Raw genomic sequence first — 14,704 nt, 5'->3', positions numbered from 1 at the left:
ATCTGTTTCATTTGGTGTGAATTTCGGTATTTTGTGGTATTCAAGGAATTGGTCCATTTCATCTAAGTTGTTGAATTTATGTGCTTAGAATTGTTTGTACTATTTTTCTATTATCTTTTTAATGTCTAGGGTCTGTAGTTATATCCCATTTTATATTAAATGCTGGTAATTTGTGTCTTCTTTTTTCTGTTAGTTTTGCTTGACATTTTTCGAATCAGTTTTTTTTTTGTTTGTAGAGAACTAGCCTTTGATTTCACTGATTATGGAGTTTTTTGTTTTCAAATTCAGCAATTTCTATTATTTTCCTTTTATTTTATTTTGAGTGCATTGGGTTTATTTTGTTCATTTTTTAAAAATTTCTTAATGTGGACGTTTAGATTGATTGAGACCTTTCTTCTTTTCTCATATAAACATTTTATTGGGACACCTGGGTGGCTCAGTGGTTGAGCGTCTGCCTTTGGCTCAGGGCGTGATCCTGGGGTCCTGAGATCAAGTCCCACATCAGGCTCCCCACAGGGAGCCTGCTTCTCCCTCTGCCTATGTCTCTGCCCCTCTCCCTGTGTCTCTCATGAATAAATAAATAAAATCTTAAAAAAAATTTTTTTTTTATTCCAGAAGTTTCCCTCTAGGCACTCCTTTGCTCTATTTCTCGAATTTTGACAGGTTGTCTTTTCATATTCATTCAATTCAAAATATTTTATTTCCCTTGATTCCTTTTATATTCATGGGTTATCTAGAAGTGATCTTGATTTCAGTGTGTTTAGAGATTTTGCTCATATCTTTTTATTATTAATTACTAATTCTTTTATGGTTTAGAGGAACATACTTTATATAATTTTAATTCTTTTAAATTTGCTAAAGCTTATTTTATGACACAGGATAGGGTCTATCTTGGTGAATGTTCCATGTACATTTTGAAAAGAATAAACATATTCTGATGTTGTTGGGTGGAGTGTTCTTTAAATGCCAGATCCAGTTGGTTGATGCTATTGTTCAGTTCCTCTGTGTTCTTGTTAATTTTCTGTCTGTTCATTTTACTGATTATTGAAGGAGATATGTTGAAACCTCCAACTATAATTGTGGATTTGTTTATCTCTCCTTTCAGTTCTGTAAATTTTTGCTTCATGTATTTTGAAACTTATTGTTAGGTACATACACATTTAGGAATTTGTAAATTCTTGATGAATTGGCTTCTTTTCATTATATGGTGAATTTCATACGTGATAATTTTCTTGGGTCTGAAGTCTACTTTGATACTAATATAGCCCCTTAATTTTTCTTTTGATTAGTGTTTGCATGGTATGTGTTTTTCTGTCCTTTTACTTGAAAACTATTTATATCGTTATGTATAGGTGAGTTTCTTGTAGACAGAATATAGTTGGATAATTTTTTAAAACTCATTATAACAATCTGTCTTTTAATTTGTGTGATAGGTCATTTACATTTAATGTAATTGTTTGGAATTATATATCCCTTTATTATTTGATTTTTAAATTTTTCTCCATTTTTAAATCTATTTTTCTCTTGTTTTTGAGGAGGCAAGTTACTTGAATATATTTAGAATTGTTTTAATTTATTATATTTTTACATATGTATTTCTGTAGTTTTGGTTTTTAAAAATGGTTGCACTAAGGATTACAATACATGTTTACCTTACCTTTCACAATTTACTTAAAGTTAATATTTTACAATTTTATTTGAAATGTAGAAACCTTAACACCAAATAGGTCTCTTTTCCTTTTCCCCTTTATGCTGTAGTTGTCTTATATATTATATCAGTATATATTGAAAACCTTACTAGAAAAGGTTCTAATTTTTTTCAACTGTCAAACATTTTATTTTTTAAAAAAGACTTTATTAGAGAGAGAGAGAATGAGCAGTGGAGAGGGGCAGAAAGAGAGAGAGAGAAAAAAAAAAGACTCCTTGCTGAGCAGCAAGTGGGGCTCTATCCTAGGACTCTTGGGTCATGACCTGAACTGAAGGCAGACACTTAACCAGCTGAGCCACCCAGACCTGTCAAACATTTTAAAGAACTCATGGGGGCAGCCCTAGTGGCACAGCAGTTTATTGCCACCTGCAGCCCGGGGTGTGATCCTGGAGACCTAGGATCGAGTCCCACGTCAGGCTCCCTGCATGGAGCCTGCTTCTCCCTCTGCCTGTGTCTCTGCCTCTCTCTCTGTGTGTCTCTATGAATAACTAAATAACATCTTTAAAAAAAAAAAAGAACTCATGGAAGAATAGTTCATTACCTATACCTAAATATTTATCACTTCTGTTGCTTTCTTTTCATTGCTGAGGTTCTTGGTTTCTATTGGTATTATTCCTCTTCTGCCTGAAAAACTTCCTTTAGCATTTTTTTTTTTAAGAGTAGTCTGCTGGCAACAAATGCTCTTGGATTTTCTTCCATTGATATTACCTTTGTTTCACCTTCATTCCATAAGGATGTATTCATTGGATATGTATTCTGGGTTGGTAGTTCTTTTTTTAGCGTTCTTAAAAATATGAATCAACCTCTATGGCTAGCCTCCTTGATTTCTAGTAAGAAATCCACAGTTACTCAAATCATTGTTCTGTAGTAACTAATGAGTTGTTTTTCTCTGGCTACTTTCAAGAGTTTTTTTTAGTTGTAGTTTTTTACACTTTGATTATGATCTGTCTGAACATGTATTCAGATCGATCTCATTTGAAGTTAAAGTGATTTTCTCTGCTCAAAACACTTCTGACACTACATATTTGGGTTTTCCACACCAAGCAATTCTCTAATTCTCGGTGGATACCAATTGGTTTTCTACAATTTAATGCACTTATGACTCTACCTAGAGTTAGCAAAAAAAAAAAAAAACACACAGGTTAAGGTCTTAATCCTATAAGACTGCCTTCAAGTGAAGATGGCAATAGCAAATAGTATGTCCCCAGGTTACCCATACTTCTGTCTGACTTAGCTACAAATTAGGATTCCCACAATCCCCTTCTCAGGTTCAGTAGTTTGCTGCAACAGGTCACAAAACTTAGGAAAATACAGTATTTATTACCAGTTAATTTCAAAAGATATTATAAAGGATACATATGAATAGTGAACAGCCAGATAGAAAGGTACAAAGAGCAAGGTCTAGAAGCATCCCAAGCACAAGAGCTTCTGTTACCATGGTGTTGGAGTGCACTACTCTCCTGGCTTATGTATGCATTCACCAACTTGAAGCTATTGGAACCCTTTCACTTGAGATTTTTGTGGAGGTTCCATTATGAAGGTATGGTTGATTAAATATTATAAGTAATATTAGCCTCTCTCCCCTCCATGGAGCTTAAGAGTAGGAAGCTCTTTCACCCTTCCTCCTATTTTATTTTTCTCTGTGGTTCAGATTGGATAATTCGTGTTGATCTATCTTTAAGTGTATTGACTCTTTCCTCTGTCATCTCTATTCTTTTGTTGGATCCTTTCATTGAATTTTTATTTCTATTGCTGTTTTTCTATTCTAAATTTTGCATTTGATTCTTCTTCTTTTATCTTCTGTTTGTTAGCTGGAGCTTTCTGTCCTTCGCTTCCTCAAGAATATTTGCTCTTATTTGATGAAACATTTTTATAATAGTTTTTGTAATATAATTCCAACATCAATGTCATCTTGGAGTTGGTGTTTGTTGTCTTTCCCATGCATGTTGACGTTTTCCTGGGTATTTGTGTGCCAGGTAGTTTTGGATTATGCCGTGGATATTTAGAATATTATGTTATGAGATCTAAGGTCTTGCTTATATGTTGTAGAATGTTCTTCTATACGGATGATTGATTTGTTCAGGTTGACACAAGTCTGAACTTCACCTTCTATGGTTTGTGATATTTTTACATGAGTGCCTTTTTCAAAGCCTTTGTTGTGCTACCTCAGGTATGTCATGTCAATACCTCGTGTGTTGTCAACCAATGTCAGCCTGGTATCTGTATACTTCTCAATGCCTATGGTGTGATGTTTAGACTCAGATTTTCACATATGCCGCTTACAGATAATCCCAGGAGATCATAAATAACTTTATGGGCTTGCTTTCCCAAGGTCTTTTCTCTGTACATTGTCCTTAGTACTCTAGTTCTCTGGAGTTCCTCTTTTTGTTCCTCTAGCCAGGTAACTAAGGCTTTTTTATCCCACTTTGCTGAGCAATTCCTGGGACTTGCCAGTGTCTGAGGCCAAGCAGTGGAAGTTCAGAGAGAGAAACAGGGGTCCTTCCCTCCTTCAGTGTTTTTTTTTTTTTAATGTTTTATTTTTTATTTAAAGATTTTATTTATTTATAGAGACAGAGAGAGGGGGGCAGAGACACAGGCAGAGGGAGAAGCAGACTCCATACAGGAAGCCTGACGTGGGACTTGATCCAGGGTCTCAATCCAGGGTCTCCAGGATCACACCCCAGGCTACAGGCGGCGCTAAACCGCTGCACCACCGGGGCTGCCCTCCTTCAGTGTTTTATGTTCTGTAGTCCCTATTACCATCATTGTTACTACCACCACTACCAAGGAGTTTCTTGGGTGGTAGGGTGAAAAAAAAATGGATAAAAGAAAAGTAGAAATTTCCTCCACTGAGTGTTAAGAGATTCCTTTCTTTTCCTCAGGTCAGATTTACAAGAGGTTTTGTGCTCAATTTGTCTGCACTGATGCCTACTTTTGTGTTTTGGAACTACACTGAGTCCAGGCCACTGGATATCAAAAAGGAAAAAAAAAATTGCTAATCCTGTGGCTGCTTTGCTGTTACTTTAAATTCTGGTCTTTTCCCCCAAACTATTTACTCTTATTTACTTTTCAGAGCCCTTGAATAACTGCTTGCCGCATGCATTCTATGTAGGTTTTATAGAAGAATTAAGTGGGAGAGACAGATGGCATGTGCTTATTACTACATCTTACTCAATACCAAAACCTTGATCGCTTGTTTGTTTTTTTAATAGGACATTAAAAAAAAAAAAAACCTTCTTCCTCTCTAAACAAAAAAAACCGATCTTGCTAGAACCTAGTTATCTTTAAAACATTTTCTTAGGGGGACGCCTGGGTGGCTCAGCGGTAATCTTCCAACAGCAGTGAATAAACTTCTGAAAGGGGGGTTTTTGGAGGGTGCATGGTAGGGGACATGAGTATAAGAATTACTTAAAAATGTGTTGCTCTGTGTATAAAATGCCTATCTATCTAATGGGATTAAGTTACATTTATTTTATGTAGCATGATTGAAATCAGCTTCATGATTTTTACAGTTCACTTTTCAAATTGAAATCTACTAATTATATTATTTTTATGACAAGTAGTCTTTTGTTTTTAATTATGAGTAATCAGTGTATTGTGTTTTAATATTTGCAACAGCTATGTCTTCACTCACACCCTGTTTAGTAGATAGTAGATCAAGGAATCTAATTTCATTGCCTGAATCGAAAACTTAGAAATTGGTATACTTTTTTTTTTTTTTTTTAAAGAATACTAGTAATCATTAACAGTTTTCCCTCAGTGGGTTATTGTAGCTGCCTGTAAACAACTTATATCTCAGTTTTTATCTTCACTGATTATCAGGATAGGCACTGGCTTTCAGAAGATGTTAAAAGTATGGGGTAAAACTGTATTATTGTTCAGAGCTCTTATTCATTCATTTGGTAATGTATTGTTTATTTGTACTTTTTAGCCCATAGTAGTTCACAAATCAGTCTATTATTTAATTTGTAATTTGTCTTGTTAGATTTTTTTTTTAATTTTATTTATTTATGATAGTCACACAGGGAGAGAGAGAGAGAGAGGCAGAGACACAGGCAGAGGGAGAAGCAGGCTCCATGCACCGGGAGCCCGACGTGGGATTTGATCCCAGGTCTCCAGGATCGCGCCCTGGGCCAAAGGCAGGCGCCAAACCGCTGCGCCACCCAGGGATCCCAGTCTTGTTAGATTTTTAGTGTTCTTAATTATAAGGGATTATTTGTTGTTTCTTTAGTACTTATTGTTCAATAGATCTGAAATTTGGATAGTGAAGTGTTTTTTTTAAATAAGCTAATAGGGAAGGCTCTGTCACTAGTTAAATATTAGTCCTTGCAGAGATATTATTCTGACTTTAATTGAAATCTATGAGGCAGAAACAATGAGATAATATAAATACATAGAGGGAGTAAACACACGTATGCAGAAAAATAGAGATTTTAAAAATAATAACACATAAGAAGACTGGCCAGTCCCTTAGTTGTGATAGCTTACCACTTCCCAAGAAGCATACCTCTATTAATATTTCTTTGAGTAGGCCCCTATCTTTCCAATCAAAACTCTTAAGTCCATGTAGCAAACTATTCCTTATTTAGAGTGGTTAAAGTGTTCTTTGAAATAAAAAAGACAATAAAAACAAGTATACACTTAAATATTTACATAGAAAAACATCCTTAATGACTTTTAATATTAAAGTTTGGTATAAATTATATCTTTGATAACCAGATATGATACAACACAGAATTAGAGGCTGTCATACTCCAGCTTGAATCAGTGTTACCATTTACCAACCATGTGATCCTAAACGAATCACTGCTAAGTTTTAGTTCCTTTGTTCGTGAAACATTTATGTAATCTCCAGCCAATAGTACACTGGAGCCGGCTTGTACCCCTGCATAAAAGCTGATTGTTAAAGTTTTAGATATCTTATGAGGTGATTGTTAAACATAGCCATCATTAAAAATTAAGTTACACAAACTTTATAATTAAATTATGTTAAAAGTGGTTCTTGGTTTCAGTTCAGGTCATGATCTTAGGGTTGTGAGATTGAGCTCTATGTGGGGCTCCATCCTTAAGGTGGAGTCTGCTTGAGATCCCCCCATCTTGTGCCTCCCCCTGCTCATGTGCTCTCTCTAAAATAAATAAATTCTTAAAAATAAAAGCAAAGACAATAAATGCTAAAAACTCATCACTTTATAGTTATTTTGCTACATTGTACATAGTTTATACATTATTCATGTCTCTTACATCTGTGTGGGGAAATACCATATAATGATGTGCTATTGCGTATCTCTTCCCTACTCTGTTCAGTGTGTTCATATTGGTAGCTTGAAATCTATCATGATAGTATTCATACCATAGAAATTGGTAAATACCGTAGACTGGAGCTTGATTTATTATTTTGTTGGATGTCTGCATTTAAGAAAGTGATGGAGAAACTAGCAATAAAGCAGATTATATTTAGAAGTTTGTTGTGTCTGGGGGGTGCCTGTATGGCACAGTGAGTTAAGCCTCTGACTCTTGGTTTCAGCCCAGGTTGTGATCTCGGGGTCATGGAATGAAGCAGGGGTTCCCTGCTCAGCGTGGGGTCTGTTTGGGATTCTCTCTTCTTCTCCTTCCATGCATGAACATGTGCGAGTGTGTGCATGTTCTCTCTCTCTCAAATGAATATACCTTTTTTTTAAAATAAAGTTTGTCATGGGACGCATCTGCCTTTGGCTCAGAGCCTGATCCCGGTTTGGGAATCGAGTCCCACATCAGGCTCCTTGTGAGGAACCTGCTTCTCCCTGTGCCTGTGTCTCTGCCTCTCTCTCTTTCACTGTCTCTCATGAATAAATAAATAAAATCTTAAACAAACAAAAAAAAGGTTTGTCGTGTTTATTGCCTGTTATTGCTAGTAACACAAAAATGGAGGAAGTAGTCTAAACTCGTTCTATTGCACTTTATTGAGCTTCACAGATACTGCATTTTTTACATATTGAAAATTTGTGGCAGCCTTCCATTGAGCAAGTTTATTGGTGCTACTTTGTCCAACAGTGTTTGCTCATTTCATGTTTTTGTGTCACATTTCGATAATTCTTGTGATATTTCAAACCTTTTCATTATTATATTTTAATTGCTACAGTTCCGTGATAAAACTTTAATGGATGAGGAGTTGCTTTGAATGGATGAGTAGAGATGGTAGTTTCTTGAGATGGAATCTACTGGTGAAGATGCTTTGAAGACTGTTGAAATGACAACAAAAGATTCAGAATATTACATAAACATAGTTGATAAAACTGTGGCAGAGTTTGGGAGGATTGACTCCAATTTGGAAGACATTCTTCTACAGGCAAAATACTGTCAAATAGCATCACATGCTACAGAGAAATCATTTGTGAAAGGAAGTCAATCAGTGTGGCAAACTTCATTGTCTTATGTTAAGAATTGCCTGAGCTATTGGGCATTGGTGATTGGGTGGCCAGTCAGGGTGGATCAGGGCAGTCCCCCACTTTTCCTGGCTGCAACAATGACAAACTCCCAGGAAGGCCATCTCTTGGCATTTGTGCTCACTATTGGCCTTACCACGTCCGTGTCCCTCAAGAAGCGGCCATCACCTCCAAAGCGGGGGTGGCAGTGCCTCCAAGAAATTAGTGATGAAGAATTTCTGAGATGAGCCTAACTTGCCTGATAACTACACTCAAGACACCTGGCAGTGAAAGCCATACAAGTAGTATCTCCATCAAATACAACCTGGAAGAACTCTATTAAGATGTTGAAAATCTGTTGAGTTTCCTCAACACTCTAGAAACAGCTGTGCCAGGTCTGTGAAGATCATGTCTAAGCACAGATCCTTCAGTTTAGAGAAGACTCACCAGTTAGTGTTTTATTTTTAAAGAAGATTAACAAATGCTGGCAAGAGCATTGCAGACAAAAGATCAGAAATATTTTCCTGAATATATATTTTTTCTATTCTTGAATTCAGAATTCCATGCTTCTTTTTATCTAGGATATGGGATTGGAACTTTTTAGAAACCAAATCATTAGAGATAAAATGGTTCAGAGTAAAAGAATTGATGGAATTCTATTGACTGAACAAGAAAGAAGTGGCAAAGCAGTGGATTGAAGCTTATTAAAGAGTCTGCTGAGTATGCTCCCTGACCTTGAGGTATACAGAATTTATTTGAAGTGAAATTTTTGGAAGAAACTAATTGTTTATATGCTGCAGAAGGCCAGAGATTAATGTAAGAAAGAGAGGTTCCAGAATATCTTAACCATGTAAGTAAGCATTTAGAGAAGAAGGGAGACTGAGTAATCATGTATTTAGACCACAGCACACACAAACCACTGATTGCTTATGTGGAGAAACAGCTATTAGGAGAACACTGAACAGCAATTCTGTAGAAAGGGCTTGACCACCTTCTTGATGAGAACAGAGTGCCTGACCTCACTCAGATATACCAGCTGTTCAGCCATATGAAGCACAGGCAGCAGATTCTGCTACAGCACTGGAGCAAGTACATCAAGACTTTTGGGACAGCAACTGTTATCTGTTTTGAAAAAGACAGGGATCCCTGGGTGGCGCAGCGGTTTGGCGCCTGCCTTTGGCCCAGGGCGTGATCCTGGAGACCCGGGATCGAATCCCACGTCGGGCTTCCGATGCATGGAGCCTGCTTCTCTCTCTGCCTGTGTCTCTGCCCCCCTCTCTCTCTCTGTGACTATCATGAATAAATAAATAAAATCTTTAAAAAAAAAAAAAAGAAAGAAAAAGACAAAGCTATGGTACAGGACTTGGTAGATTTTAAAGATCTGGTGCATCATGTGATAGAAATGTGCTTTCAGAGGAACAAAAAGTTTGTCAACTTGGTGAAGGAATCCTTTGAAGCAGTTATCAAGAAGAGGCCAAATAAACCCACAGAATTGATAGCAAAGCATGTTAATTCAAAATCAAGAAAAGTAATAAAGAAGCAACAGATGAAAAGCTGAAGAGGATTCTCACATGGTCATGATAATATTCAGGTTCATTCGGGGTAAAGATTTCTTTGAAGCCTTTTATAAAAAGGATTTTGCAAAAAGACTCCTTGTTGGAAAAAGCACCTTAGTAGATGCTGAAAAAGCTATGTTGTCACAACTAAAGCAGGAGAAAGGGGTACCTGGGTGGCTCAGTTGATTAAGCATCTGCCTTTGGTTCAGGTTCTGATCCTAGGGTCTTGGGATCCAGCTCCACCTCTGGCTCCCTGATCAGTGGAGATTCTGCTTCTCCCTCTCCTGCTCCCCTGCTTGTTCTCTCTCTCTCTCTCTCTCTGTCAAGTAAATGAATAAAAGTCTTTAAAATAAAGCATGAGTGGGGTGCCTGGGTGGCTCAGTGGTTGACCATCTGCCTTTGGCTCAGGTCGTGATCCCAGGGTCCTGGGATCAAGTCCTGCATTGGGCTCTTCACAGCGAGCCTGCTTCTCCCTGTGCCTATGCCTCTGCCTTTCTGTGTCTCTCATGAATAGATAAATAAAATCTTTTTAAAAAAAATAAAAATCAAATAAAAAAAAATAAAACTAGAGCATGAGTGTGGTGCTGCTTTCACCAGCAAGCTGGAAGGCATGTTCAAGAACATGGAGCTCTCCAAGGACATCATCGTTCATTTCAAGCAGTATATGAAAAATCATAGTGACCCAGGCTCTATAGATCTAACAGTGAGTAGACTTATGATGGGATACTAGCCAACATACACACCTATGGAAATGCCTTTAACTCTAAAAATGTTAAGCTTCAGGAATTATTTGAGACATTTTATCTCAGAAAAAGCACAATGGTAGAAAACTTCAATGGCAAACTACATTGGAGAATGCTGTTTTAAAAGCTGAGTTTAAGGAAGGAAAGGATTTCCAGATGTCCCACTTCCAGATGCTGGTGCTTCTCAAAGAAGGGGGTAGGTTCAGCTTTGAAGAAATAAAAATAGGCATAGGAATAAAGGACAGTGAACTGCAAAGAACATTACAGTCTCTAGCCTGTGGCAAAGCACGAGTTCTGGTTAGAAGTCCTAAAGGGAAGGAGGTGGAAGATGGGGACATGTTCATGTTCAGGGAATTCAAACACAAGTTGTTTCAAATAACAGCCAGATCCAGATGAAGGAAACCGGCGAAGAACAGGTCAGCACCACTGATAGAATGTTTCAGGAAAGACAATACCAGATTGACCCTGTTATTGTCAGAATAATGAAGATGAGAAAAACTGTCATAATCTTCTAGTTTCTGAATTGTATAGCCAGTGAAATTTCCAGTATAACTTGGATATTTGAAAAAGAGAATTGAATTTCTTATAGACAGTATATGGAGAGAGACAAAGACTATCACCACTACTACATGGCCTGATTATTGGCTAGCTGCTTTCTCTCAATGAAACACTAGAATGTATCTTCAGATCACTTAAGCATTTCTTTGCTGTTTCCAAGACTTCTGAGATTGAGCCAGCACAGACTTGGATTAGAAAGAAAAAGCGAGGATTCTTGGATCACCCTCCACAAAGCTTAAGGGTTTGCAAATGGCATATGTGTCTTTCCCCCCAGTTCTTCCTCTTATCCTTCTTGTTGTTTGAATTTTGTTGCTCTGTGCAGAATGACTTTGAGATTGGACAAGAAAATATTGGTTAAAAGAGGTTCCTTTGTAAGGTGTTGCTCTTGTGGCAGAAAGCTGAACGTTTGGTTTGGTGTCTGTGTGTGCTCAACGAGTCCATAGTTAAGATGACCCTCCCTGCTGCCTTCATGGGCTGCAGAGATGACTGGTGTATTCCTGAAGGCAGGCTCTCTTAGTTGATGGACATTTGATTTAGAAACAAGATCCCTTTGTTGGCAAGCCTTAGGAACAAACAGTGTCAGGAGCTGGCTAATCAATTATGAAACGTAAATATTGGCATCTGTTTGTTTCCTTTATGTTCCATACATTTTAAACTGTGATGACTGACTTTTTAGAGCAAGATTTCTCAGTGAGACCTCTCATGTGTGCCAAGACGACACCAGGTTTGGTGTGCTTGCTGTGGTGAACCCATGAGCATCTTTGTTCTACTTCTGCTGAGTTGTCTGGATTTTCTGGTTAGGAGTTTTGGGGATAGTGTGCTTGTGTTTACTCTTCTAAGATTGATCCTAGTAGCCCCTGTTTTTCGCATTGGGGTATCTGCTGTTTAATTTCTTTTCGTTGCAGTATTTGTACCATTGCTCTAATAAAGTTTGGTTGTTTTTATAGACATACCATTGTTCTTTGTGCTATAACCACTGTAAAGAGTTTTATAGGAGAGTTAAAGTCTTGATATTGTGAAGCAGAGGTTATTTTTGTTAAAAGATTAAAAGGATTCTGTTGCCACCTGGTTTCATGTTTTGTGTATATACAGGTGAGGTTGAGCAGAGGACAATAATATTAGTACCATCACTGTAACAAAGATACTTTTCTAAGTAACATGTAAAAGTACTTTATATTTTTCATAGTAGTGTGCTTCATTTTGATTAAAAGCTACCAAAGGAATTTTATTCATGGTATAAATGTTTAAAGCAGCATTTTCTGGGATATTCCAAGTTTATTTAATTTGATTTTGTGCTGAATTACTAAAAAGTTTCTCCCTTTTAGAAACGTGTACTTAAAATAGGTCATTTTGGGGATTTCCATGAGAAAATCCTCATAATTTAAGTATTGTCATTATTTTTATGTTTGTAAATTTTTATTTGTGAGTTCTATAATATGTGGTCTATAAATTGACCAAATGGATTTCTACTTCTTAAATTTTATGCTAACTCTCGGGATTGTTAATATTGTAATTTAATGTAAACTTACTCTGAATAAAGTTAATTTAATTGACCTTAAAAAATAGAATTGCCTGAGCCACCCAGCCTTCACCACCTACCACCCTCATCAGTCAGCAGCCATCAACACGGAGGTTAAGATCTTCTAACAGCAAAAAGATACCACTTGCTGAAAGCTCAGCTGATGTTTAATTTTTTTTTAGCATATAAAATATGTTAATTAACCTTCATACATTAGTTTTTTAAGGTGTTATGCTGTTACACTTAACAGACTACAGTATACTATAAACATAACTTTTATATGCTCTGGGACCAAAACATTTATTTGACTTGCTTTTTTGCAATATTCATTTTATTGCAGTGGTCTGAAACAGAACCCTCAATATCTCCAAGATGTACATGTATTATCTAATTCAGCAAAGAGGTTGCTTATATCAGTTGATGAACAAACTAGGCTATGACATATATCATTGTTATTTCACTTTGCTTTTATTCTTTAATGTAAGTGAAAATATTAAATAACATTAAGATTAGAATTACATTTATCTCTTGCAACTCTAGGTTGGCTTCAGGAGTTTGGCAAAATCAGTAGAACATTCTGTGAGAATTAGTTGGCTCTAAGAAGTTTACAATAAGGAGTATTGTATATTTTCTTAAAAATTTTAAATGATATCCTACAGCCTTCAAAATTTATAATAAACATACACTTCATACACACACACACACACACCCTCGAGGGCTGATTGTTAAACATTTATCAGCACACCACTGTGTCTGGCACAGGACAGGCATTCAGTAAATACTGCTTTCTCCTCTCCTTTTCTCCCCTTTGGCTTTTTCAAACAGAATAAAAATATCGGCCATACTTTGTGTAATCAGGGTTGATGAAAATAAAAATAACACTGGCTTTAACTTCAAGGTTATTATATTCTTTAGTATTGTCACTTTCACCAGTATTAAAAACATTTCTTAGTTAAAAGGACAAATGAAGATTTGAGGGAGTATGGTTTTCTTTTGAATTCTATTGCTGGGAGCTTTTGGTTAAAAATACCAATATTCAATTGTATTTCAAAGAGCGACATTAGAAGCATAAAGAATATAATATTTAGGGATCCCTGGGTGGCGCAGCGGTTTGGCGCCTGCCTTTGGCCCAGGGCGCGATCCTGGAGACCCGGGATCGAGTCCCACGTCGGGCTCCTGGTGCATGGAGCCTGCTTCTCCCTCTGCCTGTGTCTCTGCGCCTCTCTCTCTCTCTCTCTCTATCATAAATAAATAAAAATTAAAAAAAAAAAAAAAAAAAAAAAAAAAAAAAAAGAATATAATATTTATTGACTATTGAAAAGAAACGGTGAATCATAGCACATGTCAACATTTTCTTGGAAATGTTTTCCCAAGAGTAATTAAAATTTTTGCTTTTATTTTGAAACTTTTTGTTCTTTTTCACCCTTCTGTCCCCCTTCCGGTTTAATAAGGAAATGATTTTATTTAAAAAAATTTTTTTTAATAGTGCTTATAGCCACAGACTGATTTTCTTTTACTCCAAAGATATATTATAGATTCTTTGACAACCTTATGTTTTCTGTCATTATGATGACTTTTCTTCCCATTTTTAGAATGGAATAAAAAAAAAATTTTTTTAAAGCTCCTGTTTGACAGGTTTTCTTTTCTTGCACATTAAGAGTATATTGTAGGGGTCATATAGTCAGTCTTCTCACTTCCCACCTTCATCTATTTTAAATAAAAGCAGCTGCATTTCTGTAGTGCATAGCTGATTGCTTTCCAGCTCCCATAGGAGGACGAACTAATTGCTAAACATAGAGAAGATGAAACACTGAGATACCTTTCTGTGTGGATTAATAATTACTAATCAGGGAAAAGTAAGCCTTTACACGTTTTAATCCTATTACTTCCAGAAGAATAATATAGAGTAATAGTGTTTCCTCCTCACGTATGTTTGCAAATATATATAGGAAGGATTGAATTATGTTGGCATCTTTGTAGAAAACCAAGTGACCGTACATACGTGGGTCTGTTTCTGAGCACTCTGTTGTATTCCATAGGGTTTATCCTTCCACCAGTATAATACTTGTCTTCATTACTATAGCTTTATAGTAAGTCTTGAAATTGGACAGTCTAAATCTTCCAGCTTTTTTCATTTTCAAAATTGTTTGGCTATTCTAGGTTTATTGCATTTCCAGATAATTTTTTTAAATCTTCTCAAGTTTTGTAAAAAAGCCTGC

General features: G+C 36.4%; 1 protein-coding gene and 2 pseudogenes across 2 annotated transcripts in view; all 3 read left to right on the top strand.

Annotated features, from left to right (window-relative positions):
• Nucleotides 1–14,704, top strand: part of XPR1 (xenotropic and polytropic retrovirus receptor 1) — a 218,338-nt gene that overhangs the window by 78,720 nt on the left and 124,914 nt on the right. The window lies entirely within an intron of this gene.
• Nucleotides 1,345–10,220, top strand: LOC140634837 (cullin-4A pseudogene; annotated as a pseudogene).
• Nucleotides 9,461–11,972, top strand: LOC140634836 (cullin-4A pseudogene; annotated as a pseudogene).

This window comes from Canis lupus, chromosome 6 (genome assembly GCF_048164855.1).
Source record: "Canis lupus baileyi chromosome 6, mCanLup2.hap1, whole genome shotgun sequence".
Taxonomy (NCBI): domain Eukaryota; kingdom Metazoa; phylum Chordata; class Mammalia; order Carnivora; family Canidae; genus Canis; species Canis lupus.
The sequence above is the reverse complement of the archived record's forward strand: the minus strand, read 5'-3'. Positions and strand labels throughout refer to the sequence as shown.